This window comes from Cynocephalus volans, chromosome 8 (assembly GCF_027409185.1).
Source record: "Cynocephalus volans isolate mCynVol1 chromosome 8, mCynVol1.pri, whole genome shotgun sequence".
NCBI lineage: Eukaryota > Metazoa > Chordata > Mammalia > Dermoptera > Cynocephalidae > Cynocephalus > Cynocephalus volans.
Genome location: NC_084467.1, coordinates 144,865,101 through 144,882,716, shown reverse-complemented (window position 1 = coordinate 144,882,716; position 17,616 = coordinate 144,865,101).

The window sequence follows — 17,616 nt, the reverse complement described above, 5'->3', positions numbered from 1 at the left end:
AATGTAATCATGCATTTAAGTAAAATAAAGGAACAGGTGAAGTGCAAGTTAGTTTCTTTAAAAACCATAAAGAATTCCACTCCACAGTTCTTCTTGCTAGTTAAAATTATAGCTTACAAATGAGCACACAAAAAAAAAAGTTATTAGTTACTTTTTTTTAGTTTGTGTAGTTAAAAAGAAAAATTACTATAAATCCAGGTGACAAACCAGCATTTGGATTATCTGATTTAGTACATATTATTTAATTGTATATCAGTCTCAGATTTTGCTAAATGCTTATCGGCATGACATATATTGATCAAGGATGAGTTGGGTTTTATTCAAGGAGCCTAATTTGATACACAAACATGTAAATTACTCTTATCTAAAATATATGTGTATGTGTATTAATTTCACTTATAAAGGCATATTTTCTGAAGAAAAGTTTGGTAGGAAGTAATTTGGAACTCTGTGATAAGGTACTGCATCAACCTGAAGAGGAAATACTTTAAAAATTCCATCTAGTTCTAATTTGCAACCTTGTTGTCATAATGATAGTCTTTTGGGATACTGCAAATGTTGACCACGTTGTAAAGTGACATCAGTTGTATGCCTCCACTAGAATTTGGTAAGCAAAAGAAACCAGTTCAGGAAACCAGTGTGTTGACTCTGCTAGTTGCTTATGTTGAAACTCTAATCATACACTCTGGAAATGCAAGAAGGAACCAAGGAATGGGTTTGGGGGCCACTATGGTGGACTTTGGTCAAAATTCCATTTATTGTATGACTTCCATAAGACTCCACTCTGAATAGATGTGTGATGTTCTGGTTCCCAGAAATTAGAACTAACTCAAGACCAGCTCAGTAACACAAAAGGTCTAGGAATTTCTTTCTGCATTGAATAATGCTTTAGTAACTGGCCACAAGTTACTTCGGAGAAGGCCAAGATACATAATATATATGAGGGTACTTCAAAAAATTCATGGAAAAAATAGAATTAAAAGACGATACGGATAATTCCATGAATTTTTTGAAGTTTCTTTGTACTTGTGATGTTACAGCAGAGTCCTTACTCCAAGGTCACCAAGAATGTGAATTAAATCAGGACTGGGAATTGGATGAGGGATCATGACTGCTATAGTGCCTCAAGTCAGGCCTATAATTTTCAATTATTTAAGTCAAATAAGACCATGGAGTCTGTCCATTTTGGTCCCTTAGATCACAAGATCACTTAGTCAGGGCCAAACCTCGGGTTACATTATAATTATCCTGTGGGTCCTGCTGCCTTTTGTAGTAACCCTCCCCACCTTTCTAGTCTAGCAATTAAGTGAACTACATTGTCTCTGACACAATAGTCTTGGCAATGCCCATTGAATCAGGGAGTCCATTTCAACTGAAGTATCTCCACTGGCATATCTGGCCTACAGATAGACCATAAAGCTTTTCAAGGATGCTGGTGCTCTGCTCACCAGTGTTTTTCACAATGCCTTGGAGAAGTCAACCAGACTCTGATGAGATGTATAGGTAGAGGATCGCTCATATTAAATCCTCTCCAACATTCCCCCTTCTTTCTTTGACTTCCTTTCTCTACAGTATATCAAGGAATTTCTAGCATATTAACTCCAGTTTAGACAAGCTAATGCTGAGTCAAAATGTCTTTCAACCAAGTAAACAGAACCAGTCCAAGCTTTTCAAGCTGACAAGTTAAGCCAGCATCTCTGCTATAGGTATATCCATGTTAATAATTTGACCCAATTTAAAAATATGTTTTTTCTTTCAAGGTCCTACATACTCAGAATCTATTCCACAGTTATTCCCCACCTATCATCAATATATATGATAAAAAAGAAAAAAAATTCTTTCAGATCACACATTGTATTTGTCCCCCTGGGACATGCTGGGATCTAACTCAAACTATGTCCTAGAGGCAATGAAGGATTGTAGGGACAGGGCATATGGGCTTCTTTTTGCAAGGTAGCTAGCTCCTTTAAGTGAGGTTATTAAGGGACCAGCGGCCAAGGCAAAAAACGTATCTAAGGGTTCCTTCAACTTCAAGTTAGGAGTTAGGACTTCGGGATACTCATCCATCTAAGGTTTTCCCAAAACTTAATTCTATTTCTCTGAATACCACTCTCTTCTGACCAGTGTCTGTACTCTCACAAACCCCAACAAGATGTATACTCAGCCAATTTTAAGGATCAAACTGTGTTTGTTTCCCAGCTATCTCAGCCTTAAAGATATAAGGGAGGCTGGAAAAGTGAACATCTCACAAGAATTTGGCTCTCCATCGTTAGGGAAGGGAATTCTCTTAAGCCGAAGAAGAGGGTACAAAGGCTGAACATATAAAAAGACAATTTCTGTATTTGTCTTCAATGCCTCACACCCAAGGCCTTCTGATCCCCTTCACTGCTGCCATCCTCTCCCACACTACGTGAACCAACCCCTCTTCCAGCCCAAGGATCTTTTCCTAGCTCCCTAGAGGGGATGATAAGCCTGTGAACTTTAAAGCATGCCTAAATTGTGAATAAGAGTTATCCCCAAACTGCAAACTATTTCAACCTAATTTTATACAATTGAGGTGGACTGAGTAAAAAGAATTTTATATCAGGTAGGCCAGGGAATAAAATTTAGCTAGTAAAAACATTTCCTAGGAAGTGGAGTATTAATTTAATAGTTTATGTGAGATTTAGCACTACATAGTGCGTCTTTACATGGGTACGTCATATAACCCATAGCAGTCGTTCTCATTATGTTCCCCATTTCACAGAAAAAGGAACTAAGCTAAACAATAGTAACTGATTTATCCAATGCCACTCTAAAGCTAGCAAGTAAAAGAGCCAGGATCCATTCCCAGGCAGACTTCAGAGCTCATGCTTTTAGCCACTTGGTAATCTACCTTTATTAGGAAATAAAGATATGTAAAATAAGTTTTATTTTAAGTACTTACTTGGCCAAAGGCAGCCCAGTAAAAACTTCTGGAACAGAATTATTACAGAAGAATAGTTAACCACCGGCCTACTGTGCATTTTCCATTTCTGAAAAACCTCATAACAGTATACTCTTATTTTTCTTTTAAACCAGTATACTTTATAGTCAATAATCTATGTATATGCAGGAAGCACTAAATCTTTCAGTTCATTCTCATTTTCTGTGGCCAAGATTTTCCCAGAGCTTAGTTTTTAGACTGATAGCAAAATCATTGTAAACTTCAGCCCTTTGAAAATAAAAGGTAAAAACCCATTAAACTCCAGGTCTCTCTCAATAATCAGTTACAATTTGAAAATCTCAATACATCTGATGAGAATCTACTGCCTTAAGTGTACAAGAGTCTATAAAGATTTTGTTAAATACTTGCAAAGATAAAGGTTTCACGTTGTAGAAAGGGAGCCACAGACATCAACCCCTTCATCTTAGACTAAAAGACAGTGCTAATGGGGTTAAAGAAACTTGACCAAGGTTATACCGTATTCAGGTATAGAAATGAGACCAGCGTGCAAGTGTTTTATTTCTATCTTTTGTTTGTTTTTACCAAAGCAATACATATACATTATATAGTAAGTCAAGTTAAGTCATAGGGGTGGAAGGAGTAGGCCAAGGATCCACTCATTTCTAAATAATATATCAATAGTCCTCTTGTTTTCTTTAGGCATCGTCTATTGAATTCTAACTATAGAAGATAAGGAGGGTTTAAGTATAAAGTACTACTTTTGAGATATCTGGTCTATGGTTTCTAATCTTTTTGAGACAGAGAGGAGAGAGGAGACTTTCTCCTGGAGCTTTTAGAATCTTTTTATCCCATATTCCCATGCTTGGTGTGCTTCTTTTTTTTTATTCTTTGTGACAGGCATTCTTTGGGTCCTTCCAATCTGGAAACTCGGGTCCTTCAGTTCTGAGTCATTTTTGTATATTGTTTCTTTAATAATTTTCTCTTCTTTATTCTGTTTTTCCTCTCTTCCTGAAACATTTTATAGTTATATTTCAGACCTTACAAATAGATTTTATTTTTATTTTTTCTATTTTCCTTGTGTCTTTTTGTTTGCTTTCTGTGAGATATATTTCACATTACATTCCAGTACTTCTATTGATTTTAAACATTTCCCTCATATTTCTTTATTACCAAGTCTTAGTCAGTTTGGGCTACTTTAACAAATTACCATAGACTAGATGGCTTATAAACAGCAGAAGTTTATTTCTCACAGTTCTGAAGGCTGGTAAGTCCAAGATCAAGGTGTGCGCAGACTTGGTGTCAGATGAGAGCCGGCTCCCTGGTTCGTAGTCGACCATTTTCTCCCTATAACTTCACGTGGTAGAAGGGACCAAGGAGCTCTCTGGGGACTCTTTTATAAGGGCTCTAATCCCATTTATGAGGGAAGAGCCCTCATGACCTAATCACCTCCCAAAGACCCTCAACTCCAAACACTATCACAATGGGGATTAGGTTTCAATATATTAACTCAGAGAGGACACATTTAGTCTACGGCACTGCATTATCTCTTTCATCTTTATTTTCAGCTTTCATCAGTTTTTTTTAAAACCTTTTATTGTACTCTTTGGCAACATTTCCCCATCCTTCACACCACCACCAACCCCTGGCAACCACCATCTTACTCTGCTTCTATGAGTTCAACTTCTTAAATTCCACATGTAAGTGAGATTCATGCAGTATTTGTGTTTCTGTGCCTCGCTTATTTCACTTAACATAATGTCTTCCAGTTTCATCCACGTTGTGCAAATGATAGGATTTCCTTCTTTTTTAAGGCTGAAGAGTGTGTGTGTGTATATATATATATAGTGTGTGTGTGTGTGTGTGTGTGTGTGTGTATGTGTGTGTATATATGTATCAGGGTACTTCAAAGAGTTCATGGAAAGATTTATATTATCTTTTAATTCTATTTTTCTACAAACTTTTTGAAGTACCCTCATATATGTTTGTGTGTGTGTGTGTTGTGCATGTATCACATTTTCTTTATCTATTCATCTATTAATGGACACTTAGGTTGATTCCATATCTTGGTTATTGTGAATAATGCTGCATTGAATATGGGAGTGCATATATCTTGTGAACAGAGTGATTTTATTTCCTTAGATATGTCCAAGAAGTGGGATTGCTGGATCCTTTGGTACTTTTATTTTTAATTTTTTAAGAGCCTCCAAACTGCTTTCCATAAAGGTTATGCTAATTTAAATTCTTACCAATTGTGTAGGAGGATTCCTTTTCTCTACATCCTTGCCAACACTTATCTTTTTGTCTTTTTGATAATAACCATTCTAACAGGTGTGAGGTGATATCTCATTGTGGTTTTAATTTGCATTTCCCTGATCATTAGTGATACTGAGCATTGTTTCATATACCTGTTGGTTATTTGTATATCTTCTTTTGAGAAATGTCTATCCAGGTCCCATGCCGATTTTTTATTTTTTCGTAATTTTTAAAAAATGTATTTATTATATTTTTACATTCTAAGATATTGTGGAGCAGTTGAGGGGAGGGAGAAAGGAGAAAGGGGAGAAGGATAGGGTGGGAGGAGGGAGGACGGGGCATGGTTGAGGCCCATGGCTCCCCCAGGGGGCTTCCGGTGGCAGCTCAGTTGTGGCTGGGCTGGATGTGGACTTGGGGGAGGGGGCGTGGCTGAGGCCCTCGCCCCACACACACACCAGGAGCCTAGGGAGCTTCTGGCAGCAGCTCAGTGGTCGGTCACCGGGCTGGGTGTGGACATCAGGAGGTGCCATGCCCATTTTTTAGTTGGGTTATTTGTTTTCTTGCTATTGAGTCGTTTGAGTTCCTTATATATTTTGGATATTAACCCCTTATCAGATGTATGGTTTGCAAATATTTTCTCCCATTCCATAGGTTGTCTCTTCACTCCATTCATTGTTTCCTTTGCTGTGCAGAAGCATTTTAGTTTGATGCAGTCATATTTGTCTATTTTCACCTTTTGGAGTCATATCCAAAAAATCATTGTCCAGACCAATGTCAAGAAGTTTTTTCCCCATGTTTTCTTCTACAGATGATCCCCGACTTACCATGGCTATGATTCTTCAACTGTGCAATGGTACAAAAGTGATACACATTTAGTAGAAACTGTATTCTGAGTACCCGTTCAACCAATGTTTTTCACTTTCAGTGTGGTAATTCAATAAATTACATACGTTCAACACTTTATTATAAAATAGGCCTTATGTTAGATGATTTTCCCCAACTGTAGGCTAATGTGAGTGTTCTAAGGTAGGCTAGGCTAAGCTAGCATGTTTAGTAGGTTAAGTGTATTCAATGCATTTTCTTTTTTTAAGGTTTTTTGTTTTTGTTTTTTTGGTTTTTAAAACGCATTTTTAATTTAGGATATTTTCAACTTATGATGGGTTCATTGGGACATACCTCATCGTAAGTTGAGGAGAATCTGTAGTAGTTTTACAGTTTCAGTTCTTATACTTAAGTCTTTAACCTATTTTGAGTTGATTCTTGTAAAAGGTGTGAAGTAAGGGTCCAGTTTCATTCTTCTGCATGTGGATATCCCGTTTTCCCAACACCATTTATTGAAGAGACAGTCCTTTCTCCACTGTGTGTTCTTGGCATCTGTGATGAAAATTGACCATAAATGTGTGGATTTTTTTCTGGGCTCTATTCAGTTGGTCTATGTGTCTGTTTTTATGCCAGGACCATGTTATTTTGATTACTATAGCTTTATAGAATATTTTGAAAATAGGTAATGTGATGCCTCCAGCTTTTTTCTTTTTGTTCAGGATTGCTTTGGCTATTTTGGGGGTATTCTGTGGTTCCATACAAATTTTAGGATTGTGTTTTTTACTGTGAAAGACACCACTTTGGTTAGTATGGACATTTTAACAAAATTACTTCTTCCAATTTCTACTCATGGGATATCTCTCCGTTTATTTAATTTCTTTCATCAATGTTTTATGGTTTTCAGTGTACGTATCTTTCATTTCCCTGGTTAAATTTATTCCTAGTATTGTGTGTGTGTGTGTTTGTGTTATGCTATTGTAAATGAGACTGTTTTCTTGATTTCTTTGTCAGATAGTTCATTGTTAGTGTATAGAAACAGCTCTCGTTTCTGTATGCTGATTCTGCACTTGCAATGTTAACTGAATTTATTCTAACAGTTTTTTGGTGGAGTCTTTAGTGTTTTCTACATACAAGACCACATCATCTGCAAACAGGGACAACTTAACCTCCTCCTTTCCAGTTTGGATTCCTTTTATTTCTTTCTCTTGCCTAATTGCTCTGGCTAGGACTTTCAGTACCATATTGAATAGAAGTAGCAAGAGTGGGCATCCTTATCTTGCTCCTGATCTTAGAGGAAAAGTTTTCAGCTTTTCACCATTGAATATGATGTTAGCTGTGGACTTAATTAGTTTTCATTTGTTGGTTTCAGTCTCTTTCATGTCAGAGGCTTTCCTCAAATGCTTGATGATTTTGGCTGGCTTCTCATATTTCACTTGTTTTGTATGTAAGGGTGTGGTCTATTGACTGGTGGACCCTACTGCAAGGTGATTGGGCAATTTTTTTGTTTGGGGTATCCTCAAACATCTTTGTGGATTTCTCTGAGAGGAATCTTCCAGTCTTCTACCTAGTGGTCGTTAGGTCTATAAGCCTCCTGTCAGCATTCTGGGGACTTTATATGGGAAGGAAACAGGGTCATCTCGTCATTCAGTGTTGGGCTCCCTCTGCTGTGCCTGGTGTCCCCAAGTGTTACATCACTCTGATTAATATTCTGTAAAGAACCAAACTGTCCTTCTGCTGGAATAGGGGAAGGGTAGACATCTGGTGGTGAGGGGCAGTTCCTGTGGATCCAACTACTCCTTACATACACTGTTAACCTCATTTTCATGCCCATTTTTCACCCCTGCCTTGCCAGCTATCCAAACTCCAATTGTAGAACCTTTTGCAGATGTTTCTGACATGAATTTGTGTACTACTTACTGGTATCCCCTTTATAGACACTTAGCTTCCTCAACCCAGATAAATCAGTTTCCATCAACTTTTTCCCTTACATGTGAAAACATCTAACCTTTCAATGTGTTCACGTATAACACCTGTTGTCTCAACAAGTGTATGGGAGTTCGAGTTTCTCTATATTCTTGTTATTATGTCTTCCTTATTTTAGCCATCCTAGCTGGTTTGAAATAGCATCTCACTGTGGTTTTTCGATTTGCATTTCCCTGTGATTAACAATGTTGAATATATTTTCATGTGCATATTGGCCATTTGTATATCTTCTTTGATGTAATGTCTATTCAGATCCTTTGCCCATTTTAAAATTGGGTTGTCTTTTTATTGTTGAATTCTAAGAGCTAGTTAAATATTCTGGATATAAGCCCCTTATCTATGACTTGTAACTACTTTCTCTCATTATGTTTTTTTTTTTTAACTCTTTTGATTGTGTACTTTTAAGCACAGAGGTTTTTAATTTTGAAGTCCAATTTATCTATTTTATCTGTTGTCACTAGTGCTTTTGGTGTCATATCTAAGAAAGCATTGCTTAATCCAAGGTCTTGAAGATTTTCTCCCAGGTTTTCTTCTAAGAGTTTTATGGTTTTGGCTCTTACATTTTGGTATGTGATGTACAGTGAGTGACCTGTATATGGTGTGAGGTAGGGGATCTAAATTCCTTCTCTTGCATGTGGATATCCAGTTGTTCCAGCCATATTTGTTAAAAAGACTATTCTCTGCCCAACTGTATTGTCATGGCACCCTTACCAAAATTCAATTGATCATCAGAATAAGGGTTTATTTCTGGACTCTCAGTTAGATGCCATTTATCTACATGTCTATCCTTATGCAAATAATCACTATCTTGATTACTGTTCCTTTGTAGTAAGTTTTGAAATCAGGAAGTGTGAGTCTTCCAACTTTATTATTTTTAAAAATTGTTTTAGCTGTCTGTGTCTTTTGCAGTTCCACATTAATTTTAGGATTAGATTGTCAAGTTCTGAAAAAAATGCTAGCTGGGATTTTGATAGATTGTGTTGAATCTGTAGATCATTTTGACAAGTATTACCACCTGAACAATGTTAAGTCTTCCAAACCACTAACATATAAGCCTTTCATTTATTTAGGTCTTTTATTTCTTTCATAGGTGTTTTGTAATTTTCATTGTACAAGTTTTGTACTTCTTTTGTTGTATTTATTCGTAAGTATTCTTTTTAATGCTATTATAAATTACCCCTTAATTTTCATATTATTCATTGCTAGCATATCAAAATACAATGGATATTTGTTTATTGATTTTGTATCCTGCAAAAGTTGCTGAACTTGGTTATTTTTTAATAGTTTTTTTTTGTGTGTGTGTGTATGGATTCCTCAGGATTCTCTAAATACAAGATAATGTCACCTGCAGACAGGTAGAGTTGAACTTCTTTTCTTCCAGTCTGTATACCTTTTATTTCTTTTTCTTGCTTATTTGTCTGGCTGGAGGCATCAGAACAATAGTGAAATAGAACTGAAAAGAGCAAACATTTGTTCCCATTCTTAGGGAGTGTGGGTTAGTTTTATGTGTCAAGTTGTTTTAGGCTATAGTACCCAGGTATGATCAAGCACTGATCCGAAAGTTTTGCTATGAATATATTTTGTAGATGTGGTAAGCATCTACAATTAGTAGACTTTAAATAAAGGACACTGTCCTTGATAATGTGGGTGGGCTTCATCCAATCAGTTGAAAGACCTTAAGAGCAAAACTGAGGTTTCCTTGAAGAAGAAATTTTGACTCAAGAGTGTAGCATCAGTCCCTGGCCAAGAGTTTCCAACCTTTCAGCCTGCCTCACAGGCAGGTTTTAGACCTGCCAGCTCCCACAATCACATAAGACCATTCTTCAAAATAAATCTCTTTATACATGTGCATACATGAAAAAAATGGTCTCTATATGAATCTCTCTCTACATACATATATATGTATATATAATTATATATTTATATGTATATACTGGTGTCCTTCTACTGGTTCTGTTTCTCTGGAGAACTCTAATACAGCAGATTTAGATACTGGGAAATGGGGTGGTGCTGTAACAAATACTTAAAAATGTGCAAGTGCCTTTCAAATTGGATAATGGGTAAAAGCTGGAAGAATTTTGAGGCACATGATAGAAAAAGCCTAGATTGCCTTGGAGACAGTTGGCAGAAATATGGATGAGGGCTAAAATGAAGTGAAGAACATGGTAGAGAAAGCTTCTATCTTAGAGAATGCACATATTATCATGCACAGAATATTGGTAGAAATATGAATGTTGATAAAATGCTGATGGTGAGATCTCCAAAGGAAATGAGGAACATGATAATGTAAACTGGAGGAAAAGCAGTTGTTGGTATAAAGTGGCATAAAACTTGGCTAAATTATGTTCTACTGTTGGGTGGAAAGTAAAACTCATAAACTATTAATTTGGACATTTAGCTGAGAAGATTTTCAAGTAAAGTACTGAGGGTACAACCTGGTTTCTCCTTGCTGCTTAGGGTAAAATGTGAGAAGAGATAAATTGGGAAAGTAGCTGTTAAGTAAAAAGCAGCCAGCACTTGATGATTTTGTATAGTCTTGTCCTATCCAGACAGCAAAGGATACTAAAATTAAAAAATACACTGTTGGAAATGCATGCTCTGGAGAAAGGGCCAAGAGAGTGCCTGGACCTTTTGCTGAAGAGTTAAGATGTGTGACTCCTGGGTACAATCAACCATCTTAGCAAAAGCCAGGAATAGAGATGGGTTATCCAGGAAGGATTTGTGGAGACCTCTCTTGTCTAATGGCATGGATCCCATGAATCATATGGGAGACTGATGAGGATTTTGAGAATGTTACAGCAGCAGAAACACAGCCAGCTTAGAATGAATGAGATGGAGACTAGACAAAATGAAAGATGGTTGTTGGATTCCCAAAATTCAGCCTTTGTTGACCCCACCCCCCGAAAGGGGGTCCTCACTACTGCTGTGTGAGGATAAGAATTCTGACTCTCCATGTGATATCCTTGGACACTGCAGTGCAGGTAACCTTGTTACTGCTGGGCAAGGACGAATGTCCTGAGTCTCTTTTAGGCTTCCTGTGAAATCACATCAGGGAGGGGGAGGGGCACCTTGTTACTGCCGGGTAGGGCTAGAAGTCCCAGTGTCCCACATGGTCTCCACTGCGGTGAGGAGAGGGGTTAATGGCTGGCAGGGATGAAAGTCCTGGTTAACTGCTTGGTCACCTCTGACACTACCATGGTAGGGCTGTTGGAATGCCTTACACAGGTGAAGTATAGGCTCCTCACTGACTTTTGCTCACGTGGGTGAGGCTACATTTTTTTCTGTGGTTTGGCTGGAGCAGAGTAGTTATTGTCTTTCTAGGCTGTCCCTTTAGTAATCTTGACTAGACAGCAGGTTTCTGCTCTTTTTTGCCTGCACTCATTGGCATTTCTGTGTTACCAGCTTCTTTACCCCCAAGTCTGAGAATACAAAGCAAAGAAAACCTATGTAACTCACCTAAGTGTCATTCCTTGGTTCTAAGGTCCTACCAGTCTGCCTTCCTCATTCTTTTACAGTTCAGGGTTTTTACTTATCCTTAGCTAAAGGAATAGGGAAAAGTACATCTACTCCATCTTTCTGGAAGCAGAAGCTTGTATAACCCCTTTTATATGTCTGCTTCGATTTGCTAGAGTTTGTTTTTTGAGAATTTTTGTGATATTCATGAGGAATATTGATCTTAGCTTTTAGGGCTTTTTTCCTCCCCCTTGTGATGCCTTTCGTGTTTTTGCATCAGAGTAATACTGGCCTCAGAATGACTTGGGAGTTGTTTATAAAGGACTGATTTTAATTCTTCAGTAAACATTTGGTAGAATCCACCAGCAAAACCACCTGGGCCTGGGCATTTTTTACTATGAGAAGTTTTTTGATCACTAATTCAGTCTTTTTATAAGTCTATTCAGATTTGCTATTTGTTCTTAAGTCAGTTTCAGAAGTTTGTGTCTTTCTAGAAATATGTCCATTTGATCTAGGTTATCTAATAATTCCCTTATAATAATGTTCATTTCTACAAGGTCAATAGTGATGTCCCTCTTTCATTCCCGATTTTCATAATTTGAGTCTTCTCTCTTTCTTGGTCAGTCTAGGTTTGTCAATTTTATTGATGTTTTCAAAGACCCAGCTTTCGGTTTCAATGTTGTCTCGTTTTTCTATTATTTATTTCTGCTCCCATTGTTTGGGGGGTTTTTTTGTTTGTTTTTGCTTAGTTTTTATTTTGCTTCTTTTTCCAGTGTTTTAAGGGGGGTAGATTAGGTTACTGAAGTTTTTATTTTTAAATAAAGGCATTTACAGCTCTAAATTTCCCTGTAAGCACTGCTTTAGCTTCATCCCGTTTTATTATGTTGTCATTTTCACTTATCTCCAAGTATTTCTAATAAGATTTTCTTTTGAAATCTTATTTAACCTATTTTTTTAAGATTAATTTCCATGTTTGTATGTATCATTGCTTTTTAAATTTTACTGAGTTGTCTTATGACCTAGTGTTCATCTTAAACAATGTTCCATGTTCACTTGGAGGAATGTATACTCTGCTACGATAGGGTGACTTATACTTGTTAGGTCTAAATGGCTTATAGTGTTTAAGTCGTATTTCCTTGTCTTCTGCCAAGTTAAACTGTTCGTTACGGAAGTGGGATATTACTGTCTTCAACTATTGTCGAATTGTTGATTTCTCCCTTCACTTATGCTTCATCTGGGAATGTATTTTAGGGTTGTATTGTTTGGTGGATGTGTTTACAATTGTTACATTTTCCTGATGATTGACTCTTAAATCATAACAAAATATCATTCATCTCTACTAAAAATTTTTGCCTTAAGTTCTATCTTGTCTGATATTAACTAGTACAGCCACTCTGGCTCTTTTTTCGTTACATTGCCATGGTGTTTTTCTATTGTTTTACTTTCAACCAATTTATATCTTTGGAACTAAATACATGTTTTACAGATAATATATTGCTGGATCATGTTGCCAGTATGTGTGTGCCCTTTATTGGACTGTTTGGTCCATTCACATCTAATGTAATTAATAACATAGGATTTATATCTGCCAGTGTGCTTTGTTTTCTTATATTTTTGTTTCTCTATTCCTCCATACAGCCTTCTTTTGTGTTTTGTGAAATTTCCTTGTATACCATTTTAATTTACTATTTTTTTGGAGTATTTTACACTGTTTTCTTAGTGGTTGTACTAGGAATAACAATTAACATAATAAAACAATCTATTCCTAATTAATACCAACTTAATTTTAACAGTATACAAAACTTTTGCTCCAGTATAGTTCCATTCCCTCCTTGATCCTTTGTGCTACCATTACATAAATTATATATTCGTACTTTGTAAGCCACTTGACAATTTTATAATTACTTTAAGCAGTTTTCTTTTAAATCAGAAGTTACAAACAAAATAATGTATGGACTGAATGTTTATGATGCTCCCAAAATCCAGACATTGAAGCCCTAACCCCCAATATGGTGGTTATTTGGAAGTGGGGCCTCTAGGTGGTAATTAGGTTTAGATGAAGTCATGGGGGAGGGGGTTATGATGGGATTGGTGTCCTTATAAGGAAAGACCAGAGCTCTACCTCATAAAAACAGAAGGCAATTGTCTGCAAGGCAGGAAAAAGACCCTCACTGGAACCAAATCTGCTGGCACCTCGATCTTGGACTTCCTAGCTTACAGAACTCTGAGAAATAAATGTCCAGTGTTTAAGCTATCTGGCCTATGGTATTTTTTTACAGTAGCCTGAGCTAATACATTTATACTGTCTTTTTATAGTTAACTATTCAATTACTTTTACCAGTGCTATTTCATTGTATGGATTCTTGTTACTATCTGATGTCCTCTCATTTCAACTTAAAGGACTCCCTTTAGTATTTGTTAGGGCAGATCTGTTAGTGACAGATTCTTTGTTTTTGTTTATACAGAAATGTCAATTTCTCCTTTGTTTCTGTGGAATAATTTTACTGGATATAAAATTCTTGGTTAACCATCTTTTTCTTTCAGCACTGTGAATGTCATTCATTGCTTCCTTGCCTCCACGGTTTATTATGAGAAGTGAGAAGTTAATCTTGAAAATCCCTTGTATATGAATTGCTTTTCTCTTGCTTCCATGATTCTCTTGGTTTTGTAGATCTCTTTTGAGTCTGTCCTAGTTTGTTGAGTTTCCTGGATGTGCAGTTAATGTTTTTCATCAAATTTTGAAGTTGTTGGCATTAGTTTATTCACTCTGTGCCCTTTTCTCTCCTCTTTCTGGAATTCCCTTCTCCGTGTTAGCACACTTGATGGTGTACCACAGGTCTATGGGTCTGCTCATTTTTTTTTTCCTTATTCAGACAGGATATTCTCAATTTGCCTGTCTTCAACTTCATTGATTATTTCTAATGCCAGTTCAAATCTGCTGTTGAGACCCTCTAGTGAAATTTTTATTTGTGATTCTACTTTCTATGCAAATTTTCACTTTACTCATATTTTCTATTTGGTGAGACATTCCTCTAATATTTAGTTCTGTAGACATGGTTTCTTCTAATTTGAAAATGTTTATAAAAGCTGACTTAAAAATATTTCTCTGAGTCCAACAGCTGTACTTCCTCTCAGACACTTCTATTTCTTCACATGCCCTGTAATTTTTTTGTAGAGAACTAGATTTTAAAATAATGTGGCAACTCTGGAAATCAGAATCCCTTTACCTCCCCCCAAGATCTGTAGTGTTTGCTGTTTGTTGAGTGACCTTCCTGGACTTAGCATAGAACTCTGTATACATTCTTTGCTGTATATGACCACTGAAGTCTCTGCTTCATTAGCTTAGTTGTCAGCTAATAACTGGACAAAGATTTCTGTAAATGCCTTGAACCAAAAACTCTTCCAGCCTTGCTGAAGTGCTATGTGTCTGCATTGAGATACGTCTTCAACACTCTAGCATGCAGTTGACAACTGTACCTTAGCCTTCACTTCCTATTTGCACAAACCTCAAGGTCTGCCACAAGTGAGATTAGTGTCATCTTAGTTTTTTTTCAAACAGCCTTGCACGTGCATGTGGCCATCTACATTCCCAGGAATATGTTGGAACTTCTCAAAGCCCTCTACAGACATACCATTCCTCCTGTTCTCCTCTTTTTGAGTCAGCTTCTTTTTAGTCTCAACTGCCTTAGGCAACTGCTATGATTGCAAGGGACTATTTTTCACAAATACCCTGGAGATAGGGCTTTTTGCACAAAGTAAGCTGAATCAGTTCAAATAAAGAAAACCTCTGAAAATAGAGCTTTCCAGTAAGGTGCCAAACAAGTCAAATAATGACAATCCTCTGGGGTGAGAATTTGGGGGAGTTTCAAGATTTTTCTTTGAAGAGCTTCAAACTTACTCTTTTGGGGGAGCTTAAAGCCCCCTCCAATGGCTAGTAGGCTGCTGGTTTTCACAGCCATCATAGTTGTGAGACTGTTCATTTTCAAGGTTATACTGGAGCTCGGGAAAGGGAGACAGAGCAAGTTAAAATACTATAAAACTAAGTTTTTATTGAATTAATGTTCTTCTGATTGTTGGAAGCCTTTGGCTAATGCTAGAGTTGTGAAAAAGTTGATTTTGACAACTTACAGTATTCTCTTGTTTTATGGAACAGCAGATTTTTGGAGATCCTTACTCCACAAAACAAGAGTTCTCAAGTAAGTTGTTTTTACAGTTACAACAAATGCACACTTACTAATATTACTTTCTTATAATTATGCTCTGAAGATTAGCATACAAAAGGTATACATATAAAAAAGTAAATATGTCTAAGCAGAAATGCAGTGGGAATTCAAAGGAGATACCTTTTCTCATTTGGCATTTCAATTACTTCACGTTTAGTTATCCAAATCAAAATTCTGAGCCTTAGTTTTCTCAAATGTACAAGGGAAATACTTGTTCATACTTGTACATAAGGTTCAGAGGATTAAAATGATAATGTAAAATTTATCACAAAGCTACAGTAATCAAAACAGTGCAGTACTGGCATGAGGACAGATATATAAACCAACAGAATACAAAGCCCAGAAACAAACCCTCACATACATGACTGATTGATTTCAAACAAGGGTGCCAAGACCATTCAATGGAGAGAGGGCTGAGAAGACTGGATGTCTACATGCAAATAAACAAAGCTGAGCCCTGACCTTTCACCTATGCAAACTCAAAATGGAACAAAGGCTTAAATGTGAGAGCAAAAATTATAGAATTCCTAGGAGAAAACACGAAAATCTTCAAGACATTGGATTTGGCAATGTCTTCTTGGATATGACATGAAAAGCACAACCAACAAAAGAAAAAAAAATAGATATACTGGACTTCATCAAAATTAAAATTTTTGTACATCAAAGGACACTGTATCAGAGGGAAAAATACTGTATGTCCTCATTCATAAGTGGGAACTAAGAGACAAAGATGGAAGGAAAGAAAGATCACGGTGGTGTGTTGGACTTGCAGAGAGAGTGTACAGAGGGTTGCAGTGGGTGGGGAAGGTTGAGGATTAATCGGGTGGGGTACATGGGGAATAATCGCAATTTGTGGTAATGCACATGCTGATAGTATTGATCTGGCCATCACATATTGGGCACAAGTGGTGAGGGTCAACTTTGTAAGCAATTAATATGCATAACCAATAAAATTTAAAAGAAATAAAAAAGGACATTATATCGATAGTGAAAAGAAAACCCATAGAATGGGAGAAAATATTTGCAAATCATGTATCTGTTAATGGATTAATATCCAGAATATATAAAGAACTCCTACAGCTCAACAACCCAATTAAAAATGGGCAGTGGACTTGAATACACATTTCTCCACAGAAGATACACAAATGGCCAATAAGCACATGAAAAGATAGTCAATATCATAAACCATTAGGGAAATGCAAATCAAAACCACAGTGAAAGGATATACCCATTAAAATAGCTATTATAAGAATACTCATTAGGATAGCTATTTAAAGGAACCAAAACAGAAGTGTTGCAGAGGATGTAGAAAAGCTGGAACCCTTATTCACTGCTGGTGCAGCCACTGTGAAAACAGTTTGGGGTTCCTCAAAATCTTAAACATAGAATTACCATATGATTCAGTAATGCTGCTCCTATGTATATGCCCAAAAGAATACAAAGAAGGGACTCAGTCAAATACTTGTACAGTAACATTCAGTGCAATATTATTCACAGTAGCAAAAAGTGCCCATCAGCCTAAGTGTTCCTCAACAGATGAATAGATAAACAAAATGTGGAATGTACATACAATATTATTATTCAGCCATAAAAAGGAATGAAATTCTGATACATGCTATTATGTGGATTAACCTTGAAAACATTGTATGATTCCACTTAGATGAGGCACCCACAATAGTCAAATTCAAAGAAAGTAGCATTCAGATTACTAAAGGCTGGGGAGAGGAGGAAATTACTTATTGCAGTATTACTTATTGCAGAGTTTCTGTTTGGAATGATGAAAAAGGTTTTGGAAATAGATAGTGGTGATCATTACCCAACGCTGTGAATGTACCTAATGCCACTGAATTGCACATTTAAAAATAGTTAAAATGGTAAATATGGTTATGCGTATGTTACCATAATAAACTTAAAAATGATAATGTATCCAAAGGCTTTACCACATTTGGTAAGGCT